The sequence below is a fragment of the Aythya marila genome, assembly GCF_965140915.1.
Source record: "Aythya marila genome assembly, chromosome: 8".
Classification (NCBI taxonomy): domain Eukaryota; kingdom Metazoa; phylum Chordata; class Aves; order Anseriformes; family Anatidae; genus Aythya; species Aythya marila.
Window position 1 is genome coordinate 15,255,723 of NC_139049.1, and position 17,128 is coordinate 15,272,850.

Sequence of the window (17,128 nt, forward strand, 5' to 3'; positions counted from 1 at the left end):
CAGCTGAGGTTTTCTCCATACAACTGCATCCACTCAGATTTAGCAGACTGCTGCTAATGAAGCTGGAGAATTCAGATCACCGCTCTCCATCAGACGTTCATCACTCTCTGGCAGCCAGATGCTCGCTGTGTATTGAGAGGTCCCTGTGTTCGGCTGATTCATCATTCTGTGAGTGTTCGTTGATTCTGGATTTAATTTTCACCTTGCTAATGTTCTCTCCACATACTGCAAATCTGGTGCAAAACTGGGTTTATTTCTTCACTCTTCTCCCAGATGATCTATTTGCTGGTGTCTGACTTGGCATCTCATAGCTTCCTAGCCATGGAGCTGCTCAGCCACTCCTCTGGGTTTGCCTGAAGGATTGCTGAAATACAATCTTTCAGACAGTGACAGGTTGACATGACACATAAATGTCACTGCACTGCAATTATACAAGGGACAAAAGGTCCCTTGAAAAAAATAAAACACTTTTTCTGTTTTGTCACAAAAACTAAAACACCTGCTAAAACACTTGCTGGAAGTGAGACAGATCCAAGGACAGACGGATAGGTACCATTATCAGGAGCATAAAACTTTGGATGGAAATATGCTGGCTATGAGCCAGAACTGGAAAAACAGAGATCATATCCAGTCAGCAACATGTCAGGCAGCAGAGAGGGCAAGCAAACGGAGTCATCCTGGAAGAAGGGAGGTTTTGAAGGGAGGTCAAAACCTCCCTTCTTTCCTGTCTGAAAACCATGGAGATGGGCTAAGCACAGATATACCTAAACAAACTCTAGCATACATTCATATGTTGAGAACTCACTTTAGTCTGGAAAACATTTTCAAATTCTTTCTATGGCTTCAAATATTCAAACAGAATGTGGGAGCTCCACAGTGTCTTGCATGGGGGACCTGCTTTAGTATCCACCACTGACTATGTACAGAATGTTTCTCCTTAAATGAATTACTTTCAATTTCATACACCAGGTTTTACCAAATAATGAGAAATCCTTTTGCAACTTTACATTCAGCTTTCAATCCAGAGTATTTGAGATACCTGCAGCCTTTGGCTCTTCACCACTTTAGGTCCATCCTGTTGTTCGTGAGTACTTAAGCATGGAACTCTCGCTAAATTCAGCTGGCAGTTGTGTGCATGCCCACTGCCCTTTCACACTGACATTTTTAGGGAGTTTGTTTGTAAGTTCCTCAGCACCAACCAGTGTAAGACAAAAATATATACATTTGCACAAAGCTAACGAGGTCAAAAAAGTCTCTATAGTTAATCTTGATACTTGAGAGGAATGCTGAAGTCTGCTTCCTCTCAAGTACACTACAACATTGGCACTTCTAAACTTAAGTACACTTAGATAAAGATAGCAGCCCATAAAGAGAACTGGAAAACAACTCCCATTACAGTGGTGGTGGTAAGCCACGGTCCCTTGCTGATGCTCTTCCCCATCAGGATCTCACCTAGGTAGTGCAGAGCAGGGATTCACCACCCAGACTTTGTGCAGAGCTCTCTTCTTCTTAGCAGGAGCCATCTAGTATCCAAACAACCTCATAGACCACCAAACTTCCATTGTCCTTCTAAGCTTTGAGAGATAAGACTGGATTAACTCACACTGAGGCTGTCCTTGTTGGTTGTGTGCACTTTACTCTCATGTGATTTTCCCTCTCAAAGCTGGAGCAAGGTTAACTGTGCTTGCAGGCTTAACACATCCAAGAGTGGCAAATGTCTGTTGCTCCTAAGCTCTGCTGTCATTATGAAGAGCTTCAGCCTCCTCTATGATTTTGAGTGTGCAGAAATAGATGGCAAGAGGCATTGGGTGTGAGCCATGGGCTCAGCACAGCCATTGCCATTGTTGACCCAAGGGAGCAGCTCAGCACCTACTCCTGACATGAGGTGCTCTGCCCTGACCTTGTGTGCCACCTAGTGCTGCTGTTAGAAAACAAATACCCCATATTGGGCAGCAGGCCGAGTCATGAAATCACTCCCATACCTGTCAAAGGTAGATATGTGTGTATAAAGCCGTATATCAGGCATAGTATTCATCTACATTTTAGTTTAAGCTTTATAAATTGTACACACTATCACAATGGCAAATTAATCACTGTCCACTTTTCCTCATCACAATCCTGTGTATAAAGCCTGGCAATAAGGCCATACCACTCTCAATGCAGATATTCACAGGGTATTTTTAAATCAAAGTACTTCACAAGATCAACCTCATTTTGTGCCTAGCTTTCCCATTTTTAAGCTGTCGTATGACACCAAAATGAGAACTACTATTTCACAGAAGCTTTTTGAAAGGCATTTAAAGATTTTGTGAAGTAAAGGAAATAATAAATGTCACTGAATAATTAGTACATACAACATTTCTTTCTTTCAAATTTGAAGTCTTATAAAGCATCAGTCACCAAAATAACGTGTGAAAAACTGCTGCTGTCCTTGGAAAACGAAGCGTGTAAGAAATAGCATCACAGTAACAATAGATTAAAGCTCAATGTAAGAGCCAACAGACAGGGAAGGTGATTTTGTTCTAAAGTAAAGCCCATGTCATTTGCTCACATTCACACCCTTATGCCCACAGCATCACAAGCACTAGGATGTGTGTGACCAGCTTTCATGCACCAAGAAATGTGTGTCTAGGTCATGTGGCTGGGTTTCCTTGAATGACACAGAGCACAAGAGACACTGACTATTGACTCTTCACCATAGGTCCTCCGTTTATCTGCTGCAGACAGGGGTTTCTGGCTGTGCCTTTGGTACCTTCGGCAGCTGACAACAGTTAGCCCCTTTCCTGCCAAATATCTGTGAGTCTGCATGATTTGCTCAAACACCTCTGTCAATCTGGCTGCCTGAAAAGCTACACAGATGTGTTGGGCTCTTGACCTGTTAGTCTAGGTGTCACCATTCTTAAACTCGAGCAGATATGGAGAGAAGCACATGCAGAAACATGCTTGGCTAGACCCAACAGCACATACCATGCCTGTATGGTGGATCCCCAGATACCCAAACCTCATCCTTTTGCAAGTATCATCATCGTCTGAAAAAGTAAATACACCAAAGGAAAGCCTTATTTATTATTCTTATTTACCAATTAATTTATTATTTATTACACCTAAAATGAGTATGAAAAATGTAAAAAGCTATCTTATTTAAAATTTCACTGCACTGGTTCCTAGACCGAAACCAGGGTGGACTGTGTTGACCTGCATGTAGTTTGATCCTACTCTAATCAGCCCTCTGTAAGTATATTCCCTGGCAAGCAGATCAGCAGTCTCTGTGGGGGCTATCAGCTAATCTTCAGGCCCCCTCCTAGAAACTATAATTTATTTGATATTATTTTTCTGTTATTTTTTTTACAATTTATTTTAATTTGCTATGCTAAGATATATTGTATTCATCTTTCAGCATATTTACCTAGTTGAGTTAGGAAAATATATATATATTAAAAAAAAAAAAAAAAAAAAAAAACTAGAAACCCAGCAAGGAAAATATTGGGTTCAGAACCTGAGGGAAGAGACAAAAGCAGGCATATGTGTACATTGCTATTCATGACTTATTAGTACCTGTATGCTCTCATGAATTTCAGCAAAAGGGGATCTGAATCATACATGTGTACACACCCAACCGAGAGCAACTTGCTGTGCACTTTCAGTTGGGAAATGTTTTCAAAACCAACATTTTTCCTTTTCAAAAAGGAAGTGGGAAGACAACAGAAGAAGAACCTGCGAAATGATGATCTCGTTCAGTCTTGCTAAGCTTTCACCTTCTCTGGGTGAAACACCAATGAACTAGCCATACCCTTTATTTATTAAGTCCAGTTTCTGAACTGAAGGCATTATCCCAGCCACACAGGAATAACCTGGTGCTGCAGAGCTTGCAGCTCACCATAATCCCCAAGCTTTTCAAGAGGTGGGGTTTCTGACAACCTTTACAAGTTGGAAAGTTCTTGTAACTGGAGAAGGCAAACAACCGTCTCACCCAATTCCCATACCATGTCACGTCATAGAGACAAAAGGAGGTGTGAATTCAGAAAACAAGAAAGGTGGTTATCATTACTGCAAAATTTGTGTGGATTACTTTGGGATGCATTCCCTGTGTGATTTGCACATCCAGTCAAATTCGCAATCTAATTTGCATAATGATACTTTGTTCGGTAACTGAACAGAACATTTATTGCTGTTTAGTGTCATTTACCTTGTTAGTTATTATCTTTTATTTTTGCGGTTAGCAAAATTCTGTGGTTTTTTTTTTAGAGGTTTTGCCTTTGCCCACTGCACCCAGCACGCACACTAACTCTCAAAACAGGCATTTTCAATTTCTCTTCTCACTGGAAAAAGATTAGAGCAAAAAGTAGAAGAAAACGATATTTGGTTTTGTACAGAAGTCAACAAAATGATGCCTCATGTTCCCAAATTAGCAGGGACAGAGTGTTATTTTAGCAATTATTTTAGATATTTCAGTTATTTTACACTTTTAATTCAGCAAATAAATCAGCCCTTGGCCAATGAAATCCATCAACTGAATTGGGCACAAATTAACATCAAACACATTCTTATTCCATGACTTTTGTCAGCCTAAGAGTAGTTTCAAATCCTCCCTACACTGCAAGACATAATTAAATGTTTTCTGGGGGTCCTTATGGAAATCGATGCAAGCATCTGGGAGGCACTGCAGCCACAGTTCATGTTGTATCTGAGAAGCTGAGTGATGTGTCCATGCCATGATAGTTCTCCTGCTCTGTACGTGCTTTTGGACATAAAACAACAAGTTTTCTTCCAAAACTGTCTGTCCAGCTTCTGTTTTTCATATTTTTGTAATAGCCCATTGTCTTCCATCATCAATTCAAACAACTAAAAAAACCATAAGCCATACTCATAAAAACCTCTCCAGGGGGCATAATTCTAATCTACAACAGATGTGTTGAATGAGCGGAGGGGCATATCTGTCTGCCAGGTCAGACTACAAAGATCAGCTCCTGTCAAAAGGAAGCCCTTAGCATATACTCAGGAAAGTCCATTGTGATGCATTTAAAAAAAAAAAAAAAAATGCAAATGTGGAACACATTGTTTGTGGCAAGCTTGAAGGCTGCCTTTCAGACCTGGATATGAATATGGATATAATGGGGACCAATATATTTAAAGACTTATTCTGTACCTGTCCCAGTGCTCCTGTTCCTCCTGTTTAGGAATGCCTGACCCTCGGGCATCAGAGCCCAGGACAGAGCACCTCCTCATCACAACTGATCAATCCCAGGTGCTGGTAGTTAAAAAGATGGTTAAAAAGTGGCTGTATGAAATGGGAAGGTCAGGGTCAGAGAAGAAGATTCACCTTAAGATAAGGGCATGGCTATGCCTAGTGAAAGAGGCTGTTTTTAATCCACAATAGTTAACAATTCATTAGTATTTTAGTAAAGCTTCTGAGCAACAAGGAATAGCTTAGCAAAAGGAAGACTAAAATTAACCTCCTAATTCAACTGGCATCAGAACAGCCCACAAAGGGCAGATTTTGAGATTTCACCTGAATGAAATCCAAACATGATTAAGGTATAAAATGAAACACCTCTATTTCAATCAACATTATTTTTGATGACTGCAAGCCCAAAGGCACAGCTTTTACAGAGGAACTGGTTCCTCAGGTAAAAGGGACAAGCTGACAAGCCAGTTGCAGTATAAGCCCTTTGGCCTCAATCTGGAGACAGAGCTCTGCATATGGGCAGGACCTTCACTCCCTGTTGGCCCAGCAGTTCAACTGTCCAAATGTCAATGTTGGGCATAAGTTCTTTATTTCACATGAATCTCATGCTGGCTAGTGTTGAGAAGGACTTCCAGGTAACTGGCAAATGCTGAAATATTCCATCCCAGGACAGTGCTGGCAGAGTATCCAGAGCATTCCCACGTAAATCCCCATGCAGCTGCACGGACTTGTTTGGGAGTGGGTAACCATCAGCTGATACCACAGCTTGGTATACACAGTGCAGGAGAAAAAGGATGTTACCAGATTACTTAGAAGCTCTTGCTGTGCAAAGTGCTTAGCACTTGAAGGGGATTTTTTCCCAATTTTATATTGCTCATAGTGTGACAATATTTGACTTCTCACAGTACTGCCAATATGTCATTTACATTCATCAGTGTTAAAGAGCAGAGGACAAGGAGCCTTGGGTAAGAGGGTGATCACTCTTGCTGTCCAAGTGAAATGAGAAATTGTTCTACATATAAATATTTCTCTGCTTTCGTTCCCTCTGGAAAGTCTATAAGCATTTCAAATCCCCAGGAGGTAAGTTACAGCACCTAAGAACCACTTTGTGTGAAACTGTGTAATAATTGGTACAGACAGGAGCACTGTCTCAAATGAGTTCACCAGGAGGAAGTTCACAAGGTCTCGCTCACCAAATCCATGATTCTATTTAATGCTCCCTGAGGTGCCCACGGGCCTAACCCAGAATCGCCCGAGTTCACCGAGTGCAGGAGAGAGGGTGGAGGAGCCCATCGGGAGGTGCTTGGTGGTTAGCAAGGGCAACGGCAAGCTATTTGCATGGGAGCTACAGCCCTTCCCTGCAAAAATAAAGTCAAGAGGAAAGACACAACGCAGGGTGCCAGGCATTCTTCTCCTAGCAAGAGCTAAAACTCTTAATTGCAGTCTGTTGCAAAACACATTTCCTCTGCTGACTCCAAGGAGCTGCAGGCAAAGAAGAAAACCTCACAGGCAGTCAGCTGCAGCCCTGGCACCACCCGCTGACCCAGAGCCTGCACCACAAGGCAGAGGTCAGAGCCAGCCACTTCAGGGAGCTGGTGGCAGCCCCAGGAAGCAGCTCTCTGGTGGCACCAAGGCAGCGCTCAGCTGCTCCTCACAAATCTGGCCTCAAGCCAACGCTGCCTGGCCCGAGGTCTCTGGCAACTCTCTCCAAAACAGTCCCAGGAAAAATGCCATGCAAAGCAGAGACCCAAAATAACACACATTGCCATAACATGTTGTAAAGCCCTCATTTGCTTAATTAACTATCTATAAGGAGAAGCAATAAGTGATAGCACCTGTCCCACAGCAAGGCACAGAGTAGTACCAGCACAGCATTTCCACAGCTGGTGGAAACAACTGAAGAAGACAATCTGAAAAGCTTTCATCTGGCTTTATGTGATTTACCTTCTCTTCCTTGAGGCTTGGGAAGAGAAATAAATCCAAAAATATTTTAGTGACAGCCACTGGATAAACAGAAAAACAGAGTCACATCGACATTACACCAAATTAACAGTTGCTTCAGGTCCACAAAGAAATGCCATTAAAAATTCATGATATAGGATATAACGTGTGGAGTGCAATAATCAGAACTGATCACAGGATCATATGCATACCTCTTACTGACAGTAATGACATTTTCAGCTAGACCTGAGCTAATCCTTTAAACTGTATGCTGTCAGTTCAGCATCTGGAAGCTGACTCTATCCGAATCAAATGAGCACATACTTTTTTCTGAGAAAATATCCTTTCAGGAGATAGACCTTCATCTCTTGCTCTTTGTAAAGGTGCTGTCCTACAGGCAAAAGGTGCATTTCAGCCATGGAATTTGCTGTGTTCTGGTTCACTAACAAACATAAATAGAAATTATAAGTGGATGACATTCCTTTCTCATTATACAGGCTGAAACCTATAATACAATTCCAACAATGTCAGATATTTTCCCTTGCAGATACTAGACTAGATAGACTATGGGTCTCATCTAGTACAGCCACTGTAGTGTTTACACCTCCTTAATTATTTTCTATTTTTATATACTTTTGATTGTTACACGTTTTGCTTAATTGAAAATTCTAGGGAAAAGAAATTAAAAACCTTCAGAGAGTAAACAGCAAGTTTTTATTTCCTGATGAATATCACTGTGGCATTATTTCCCTCAAAGGCTTACTTTTGAGCCTACTGAGCCAGGCAGTTGTTGGTGCCATTACATAATTGGCTGTCTTAAAAAGCATAAAAGCATTTGAACAATTTCTAAATTATTTGCCTTTGCTTAGAGTCATATGTCTGGCAAGACATAACATGATGTGATGTCTCCTTCACGATCATCTAATTTCACTTTGAAAAAAGCAGTAGTTTCTCCAGATTTTCTCTCCCAAGCTCTACATTTTGCTGGCAGAATAGCCCTGCGTTGTAATTCTTGTTCTGACCTGAGTAGTTCAACTTGCGATGTTCTCCTGCATGCCTTCAGTTCCCACTGGTAAGTACGAATAATTACAGCAAGCTACCCACCCAGCTGGAGTTTCCAAAAGCCTTTTAAGGAAAAGGATCACAGGGAACAGTTTTCTCTGGTCTCTGAGTTTTTTTACAGACCTTTACTTTCTTAATTTCTCTTTCCTTTTTTCAACCCTAAGAACATGTCAGAGGGAGGCAAGGTGGCAAGGATATTGGAAAACACTACTGATTTAAGTCTGGAGGTGGAGGTAACCAGAAGGGAGACTTGGGAGTCTGGGGAGCTGGCACTGGGCACCCTGCCTGGAGCACAACTTGCTCCAGGAACCTGCCCTCTGTGAGCTACTACTCTAATTTGTGATGCTGCCCATCACAGCACGCTGCCACAAGGTCTGTGTCATGGAACATTTTTTTGGCTGACACCAAGTGACTCGTCCAGCCACTCCATTGTGAGGAGCTACAGTCAGTTTTAATCAACGCAACATCTTAACATCAGCAGCTTAATCCACATCCAGTCCTTAATGAGATGTACACCCTGATGGCTCCTTCCTGTGTGGGCACTGAGTGAAGGCTGACAACAAGAGCTTGCAGAGCTGAGCTGCCTCCTCACAGCATAGCGTGTGCTTACTTAGCAAGGCTCTCAGAGCATACTGCATCCCCCAATGGAGTTACATTAAAATTAATTTGCAGGTCACAGTAAGTACAGCGGTGTCAAGGCAAGCATCTGCAATATTTGCAAAGTGGTGTTTGAAAAGTGGAGAACAAGCTGAGGATAGCTTACACTTCCACAAAGTTGCAACATAGTAAATCTCCGCAGAAGGCTGTTAGACAGACTGTAGGTGTATCCATCTTGTGCTGGTCACCAAAGTCCCATCCTGTATTAAAAATGCAAGAACCCTAACGAGAAGTCTGCCTTACTGCACTGTATGTGTAAGTTGTCAAAACAGCTGTTCACCTGTGAGCTTCACACAGAGGGCTATGAAGCTGGTGAGGGGCCTGGAGCACAAGTCCTGTGAGGAGCAGCTGAGGGAACTGGGGTGTTCAGCCTGGAGAAGAGGAGGCTCAGGGGAGACATTATTGCTCTCTGCAACTACCTGAAAGGAAGGTGTGGGGAGCTGGGCGTGGCCTCTTCTCACAGATAACTAGTAATAGACATAGAGGGAATGGCCTCAAGTTGCACAAGGGGAGGTTTAGGTTGGAAATGAGGAGACATTTCTTCTCAGATAGAGCAGTCAGGCACTGGGATTGGTTGCCCAGGGAGGTGGTGGAGTAACTGTCCCTAGGGGTGTTCAAGGAAAGGTTGGACGTGGTGCTTAGGGACATGGTTTAGTGGGTGATATTGGTAGCAGCATGGTGGTTGGACCAGATGATCTTGAAGGTCTTTTCCAACCCTAATGGTTCTGTGATTCTATGATATATCAGACCACGATGAAAACTGCTCTGTAGCTAACAGAAAGGCAAGCCGCGGTGAGAAATTACACTTCAGCCTTTAATACTGTAAAAACCATCCCAGTGTTTCCAATAAGCACAGCCTTAGGGACAGAGCTTCACAATGAAGCAGCGGGGTTAATGAGCCCATCCATCTGCACAGGCTCATGGTGCCCACAGAAGTGCAGCACTCTGTGTAGCCCCCAGCCTGTGAGTGAGGCAGCCCGGCAGCCTCGGGCACGTGCGCCCCACAGAGGTACATGAGCTGCACTAAGGCACTGCAAATTTGGGGTTTTGAGAGACTGGCCATATTAGTCTGTGAATTACAGATGATTTATAGTTACATATAGTTATATGGAGTGTGTAGCATATATAGCTACCTATGTGGATAAATGTTTTACATTGAGTTAGATTCAATCTTCTAATCGAGAAACCCTGCCAGGGTTCGTTTTACGTAGCTTATGCTGAAGTGCTGCTTTATTCCCCTTTTTTTCCCTTTGGTAAATGATGGAAAATTCCCAGATCTAATACGCACAGCTTTCAGCGACACAATAAAAAGAGCATTTGTATCATATTCTGTGTTTAGCTCTTACATGTAAGCATTTGATGAACACACCTGAGAACATTGTATCTACAAGATCTGTGGGCTTCCTTTAGTGACTAAAGGCAGCTCACCTTATGGAGCCATTAAGTGTATGGAAACCTTACAAAACCCCGCAGAATAATAGTAACTAGACAGAACAGGAGTTTATGCACTGCTATAAACAGATCTGCTAAATGCTCTGGTAGAAAAAAAAAAAAAAAAAAAAAAAAAAAAAAAAAAAAGTTTCTTTGCAGAAATAATGTTTACTTTCTCAAAAGTGAATGAGAAAAGGCATTTGTGAATAAACCTAAAAAAACTTTATTACCTAAAGAGGTTTTATGTATAAAAGCATTATGCTGAAATGATTTTCTACTCAATAAAGCCTACTATGGTTTCCTTTATCCAGTTTAATGTCAGTGTGCTGGAAAGTGGTGGAAAATTACAAAATATGGTATTCACTGTGTGACAACAGAGCTGCTTTCAGCTGGACAACAAAAGAGCATGAGACTGAATGAAAGGATTTACTAAAAGTTAAGCAGGAAGTAGCTAAAAGCAAATTTCAGCATCTGCAATAAGGAAGGTAGTATTTGCAAATCTACTCTTTATGGATGGATTTTCCATGGAAAGATAACCTTCTGATTGTTTTGATCTAAAATGCTTATTATAAATGGCATAACACAAGCAATTACCCTAACATGAGTTACAGCCTTCTTGTGAGATGACAAAAAACAGACAAAATGTCAGCTGATGCTTCTTTATGTAAGAGAGTTACAAAATCTCATGACGTATTTGTTGCAGCTGTGATCAAATGTCTACATAGGAAATACAAAACATATTGAGGCTACATCGACAAAAAACGGAGACTGCAAAAAAAAAAAAAAAAAAAAAAAAAAACACCAGAGAACCAAATCACAATAGCAGAGAAGTTCAGTGCTTTGGTAGCTGATTGTCAATAAGGATAACTTGTTTTCCTTCATTCAAGGAACAATGAAAAATACTGTCTGTTTAATAGGTGCAGTTCAATTAGGAAGAAAATCCCACAGTCAATTGCATCCAAACAAGGCTTCTGAAAATTTATTTGGAATTTTAAAAATATCCATAGATCTGATGTATTGTGGCTGCCAGAAACTGATGACTTATGTTTATGGCCTTTTCCTTTAAATTCAACCATAAAAGAAATTCAAAGTCTTGCCACCTAAAGAAAATAGGACAAATAGTGAGGGTGAAATATCCAGGGTCAACCTCTGCTGCAAACTCAAACTATCCCATAGGATAAAAATATTCTGTTCCATATGCCATTCACCTACACTCCCTGGAAAAAGTTCATCTGAGAGTGCTTCAAGCTGAGTTTAAGTCATTTAGGGTTTGTTTTTCAGGAACTAGTCAAGCAGGACTGAATTTGTGACTACCAAGTTTGCAAATGAGGAAAAGAGCAATATTGTCTAATACATTTCAGCTCAAAAACAAAACACTTGATTCTGGAAGCCATTTTTGCTGAAGATTTGTGGATTGACTTTCATTTAACGCGACATGAATTTAATGTCCAGTAACCTCCCAAAGTAGAGAGCTCACCCTTGCTTTGGATAAGGCTGAGATTCAATTTTTAGCAGTTATTAATGAGCAGTTCTTGTTTATTTTCTGTCTAGTGTTGGGAAAAATTGCTATTTAACAAGCACCAATAAGTGTGCAGACGCTCTATAGAGGTGTTATACTATGGATAAATGGCAAATAAATTACAGAGCAAACAGACAGCACTGGGGAAAAAAATGGCCAGGATGCAGCACGATGAAGCTGAAGAGCATAGGTGTCTCATTCCACACCTCATGTCACTAGTTCAATTTGACATTAAGTCATTTCACCTTAGTTTTACTAAGTTTTACTAAGTAAAACTAACTATTCTGTCCAGAATATCAGAGGATTAAAACAAGAACAATTGATAAAAAAAGCAAGGGAAGAGTTATATGAGAAGATGTTGCCAAAAGAAACTGCAACTTTCCCATATTGGAAAGCATCCCCTCAAACTCCTCTTGGCTTCCAAATAAAACACAAGCAGTGGATTTATGTTTCCTCTTTGGTAGCTGAAATGCAGAGGTAAGACAAAATGCATGAAGACAAAACAAAACAAAAAAAATTAGGGCCCAAACTTGCTCAGATCTTGCCTAAATCTGAAGTAGCTTTTTGTGCCACCTACCCACCATTTCTACCACATTTTTTTGGATAATTCCAGAAGAAAACAACTAATTTGGATTTAAGGCATACTCCCACTTTCCCAAGCCGCTCTTCCCAATCACTGTCCATGGTATTTTGCTTTGGAGCACCGCCACCCAGATCCCAGACCTCACATACCTTCCATTCATGCATCATTTTCACTGTCACTAATTGTTTTGGAGTACCAGATGACAACAGCAAAATTTCTAGTCTAGAAGCTCCACAAATTAAGTGTGTTTTTACCATGATTTTCCTGGAAAAATAAATAAACCTCCCTTGTTTTAAATCCAGGTAACTGAGTATTTTTGTTTTCCAGCAGAGCCTATTTTTGTTTTCCAGCAGAGTCCCAATGAAACTGTGACCCAAATGACCAGAGCACTCCAGAACTCAGAAGATGAGACAGAGAACTGGCAGCGCTGGCCAGTCAAACCCACAGATGATTACATGAAAGTTTCAAGCAAATACATAACCAAAGATTTCTGTGAACATGTTCCTGATTAGCAGAGGGCAGCAAAAGAATCTTAAAGACATAGACTTCCTTCTTGTGTCCTTCTATTTTCAAGAACATTTTCAGAACATCCAGATTTGTTATCGTATCTTTGTACCCACCATCTCCAGAGTGTGTCTTTGCTTCGGCTACAACACAGTCAGACTGTTGGTGATAGCGAGCTTCAGATTGGGCACATTTTGCAATAAAAGAACAGAAAAGTACAGACTGAAGAAATAAAGTTGGCCCGCTTGCCAGGAAATTACTGTGCTATTAAACATGATGATGAGATTCCCACAATCACAAGGGAAGGGAAAACATTTGAAACATATTAAAAACTCTTGAGGATAAATTTGCTGCTGGCTTAAGTGCAAACAGCCCCTCTGACTTTAATACAGCTTACTCCTTGGAACCAGCTGATACAGCAAGTCTTTGTTTTTTTTTGCTATGTTCTTACCATGTATTGCATGGATCTACATGACCTATTGTTTGGCCTGCTTTCCTACTTTATTAGAAACCTGTAATGGCAAAAAAGGGTTAGGAAAAAAATACAATTTGTTTCATTACAGGTTGCCAAATGCCTATAAATATTTGATACATGTTTCTGAGCATGTGTCACAAACACTGTTTCATTTGGAGCAGCAGATACATTAAGTTACACTTTGAGCTCCTGATGAACATAAAGCTGTTACTGTTCTGACATGGATCTTTGTAATTATGGACAGAAACATAGCTTTACTTAACTGTCTACTTATTCTTTTATAAAAATACTGCATGTTCATTGAACTGGAGATGACCAGCTCACTTTATCAGCACCTCACTAGGGAACATGCACAGTCTTTGGAGTTTAATGCTCTCTCTCCAGAACATTCCCAGCTGGACAGAGCCTTTCTGCTACCTATCACATCTGGGAAGTGACCAGAAAATCCACCAAACCCACCACACAGGTGAAAATGGCATAAGTCAAAATCATCCTGGCATCTAGACAGCTACTCATGCTCTAGTTCACCTCCACTTGATGGCGTTCCAATCAATGAAATAGGAGTGTGTGTTTTGCCTGTAAAAAGCAGTTTTCCTGGGGATTCTATAGAATATGCACAAAAATCATTTCACTCACTACAATGTTAATAGGTCTGTAACTCAGAGGCAGATTGCTTTTTATTATTTTCACCAAATACAATGCAAAATAAGAATAAACTATTGCCCCCTCCTTAAAAAGCCTAAGTTCTTAGACCATATGGAATGAGAGGGCAGATAGAAAACAGAGAAGCAAAAAGGCATTAAAAAACTATTCTTAATATTTGATTCCTAATCCAATTTAGGGAGGTGATTTATGATCGTAACATGGCAATATTAAAAACACCCAATGTTTACTACTTTTTTTTTTTTTCCAGCAAATTGATTGAGTTAATTTCTGTGACACACACAGCTGTGCATTAGTTCCTTGTCGTGGAAGCCCACAGGGCCATGGCATTCCCATGCATCTTATGACAAAGTCATCTTCTAACATCTCTTTTGACAGCACAATATAATCTGCTAGTGCAGGTATTTGTATTTGTAGCCATTTTGAATAGCTACAGTTTGAAATTTTGGAAGAACAAAAATTCAAATTATGCATTTCTATTTTTATAGTGAAGCTACTTTTTTTTTTTTTCAGCCTTTTACTTAATTTTCAAATGACAGCTTCACCTCATGAAGTTTGGTTACAAAACAGCACTGTATGTGGCTTGGGTTGTAAATGATTGACTTGCTAGAGCTTACTCTGAAAATAAGGTACCATCTAAATGGCAGGAAGAACAAGAACTAGCTGTGGGTCATCATTTATCATGTAATGCAATAGGAAACAAACATCCAGCAGAAGGGGGCAGTAATATTCAGTGAATCCTACTGCATTCAGACACCTTCTTCTTTAAATAGAGCTGTCAAAAATAGGCCAGGTGGAGTTCTACCTACCAATATGGGGCAAAAATCTACATTATCCTATACTCCACTATGTATACAATTATGACGTAATTTCCATGGGTAGTTGTTAAGAAACATCTCAGAATGGCAAAGCTGAAATTCACTTCATGGGTACAAATATCCCCAATGAGAAATGAAGCCTTTCCTAATTTTTCCTGCTGAACCATAGCTACAGATAAAATGAATGAAAATAACTTGGGCGGGGGGGGAGGGATTGATGCTTTGAAAACTTGCAAGGAAGACACGCAATGGGCAAATTCTCCCACTCTGCCAAGCCTCCATCTCCCTAACACAGAAACACCACACCAGGAAAATCACTCTTCCCAGATCAATGGAACTTGCTCTAGATTTTCAGGAGCCAGGGCAAAAATGGAACAGCACCAAGGCAGGGGTACATTTTCCCCTTTGCCACCCTTCTGGTGGCATTACTGAGGTTACTATGGATGGCTGTGTCTCTTCCAGTGTTTTTCTGAGACCTGGCCTATAGAAACCAATATACTGACCTCAGCAAAGAGGCATGAATTCAATACATATTCTATATACATTCCTCAGCCTTTCATACGCAACCTGGAATGGAAACAGAAACAAGGGAATCCAGATGCTTCAGCTGAAGTAAAAATGTTGAGGAAGAAAATGTTGAGGTTGAGGAAGATAGTACGTTTCAGTGATTGCTTTCACCTGGAGCAGAGGATATTTAAAACAACTATCGTTAAAGTAAAAATAATGGTGGTGGTTTGGTTTTTTTTTTCAATGAGAGTTTGTATGTTAAAAAAAAAATAAAAATAGAGAATTTGTTAGTTGGGGCATAAAATCTCCACCTGGTGGTGAGTCTTGACACAGCAAAATAACCTATTTCTAAGGATAAATCCCATTCCAGCACATAACCTTGATTACAGGCAATCCTAAAACAATACATGAGGGTGAAGGGGAGCCTTCGGAAAAACAGCAATATCCTATCCCCCTGATTTTCCATCATCTTGCTTCAATGCGTGAGAGGAGCTGAAGGATCCTTCCAATTGCACCACAGCCACCAGCTGCACAAATGACCTTTCCCAGCAGAAATCAGACCCAAAGACAGCCCATGCTTCACCACGTGCCCTGCTCAAGAAGCATCAACACCATGCCTTGCAGCCCAGGCTGCCCTCCTCCCTCCAGCCTGCATCTGCAGGGAGTAGGGTGGAAGGTGAAGAAGCGCTCACCAGTTTGGCGGTTGCGACAAATGCCCCTTGCCAAGGACAAGTGTCCTCTCCCGAAACTGAAGTTCTACTCCATTTGCACATCGTTTACTTCTAATAGATCAAAACTTTACCCAAAATAAGTTATCCTTATCCCCAGGGTTCTCCAGATCCCTCAGTAATGTTTTATCATTTCAGAGAGAATTCCCTAGCACACAGCTCATTCATTTTTCCCCTAAACATTGCTGGTTTTACACCTTAGAAATACTTTCTGCATTTACAGCTTCCTACCCATCTTATTAAAAAGTAACACCTTGCTCATCTGACATTTTAAATAAAGTCTTACAAAGCCTTGTAAGACACAATAGGAACAGTGTAAAATGGAAACAAAATTTACAAAGCCAGAAGCTCGATCTACGGAGTTGCCCCTTTGTACACCCTGAACATCACCCGTGCTTTGCAGCTGGTCAGTCTGGCTCCTGATGCGGGAGCAGAAGATCCCCGTCTCACACCTGAGAAGCTGAACCGCCCTTGCACAACCTGTACGAAGTCGTGACTTGCACCCAGCTACCGCAGATGCACATACATGCAGCTGGCAGCCAAGAGTGTGACCAAGGCCAGCAGTGTGCTATCTCCATATACATACACACACGTTTGTGCGTCTGTGAGCACAGAAATTAAAATTAAAGTCAAAATACACACCTTTTGCTATACCAGAAGAATCATGCAATTATGGATTTTCGTGCCCCTCTCCAGAACATCCAGGATGGCCTATTACTGTGTACACAGATTATTCACTAACCGCGACACGCCTGGGCCCGGCCAGGTGCGGGAGGCGTTTTGGAAACCGGGCTTGGAAATGGGGGCGTTGGGGGCCTCGGGACAGCGGGCCGGGGAGCGCGGCAGGGCCGACGGGCAGCGGGAGGTCCCTGACGGCCAGGAGCAGGCTCCCGTCGGGCAGGAGGCAGGAAGCCCCTGCCGGGCAGAGGGAGGCTCCCGTCGGGAAGCAGGATGGACTCTGCCGGGCAGCAGGACGGCTCCTCCCGGCCGGTCCCGGCCCTCCCCAGCCGGCCCCCGGCGCCACGCCGCAGCGGGCTCGGCCCAGCCCGGGGTCG

The 17,128-nt window shown here is 41.7% G+C and overlaps 1 protein-coding gene across 6 annotated transcripts in view; it reads right to left on the minus strand.

Moving 5' to 3' along the window:
• The window catches only part of PLA2G4A (phospholipase A2 group IVA), a 121,070-nt gene that overhangs the window by 103,776 nt on the left and 166 nt on the right, over positions 1-17,128 (minus strand). For 2 of the 6 annotated variants that reach the window (XM_082765976.1, XM_082765970.1), the window contains exons 1-2: positions 16,716-16,961; positions 1-364 (exon numbers count right to left, since the gene is read on the minus strand). The exons of 1 other annotated variant lie outside the window; for it this stretch is intronic. The gene's annotated coding sequence lies outside the window, so the exon portion shown is untranslated. Of the gene's footprint in view, positions 377-1,452; positions 1,577-16,715; positions 16,962-17,128 lie in introns of those variants that run through there. 3 more of the 6 variants (XM_082765971.1, XM_082765972.1, XM_082765973.1) reach the window with 3 other exon arrangements.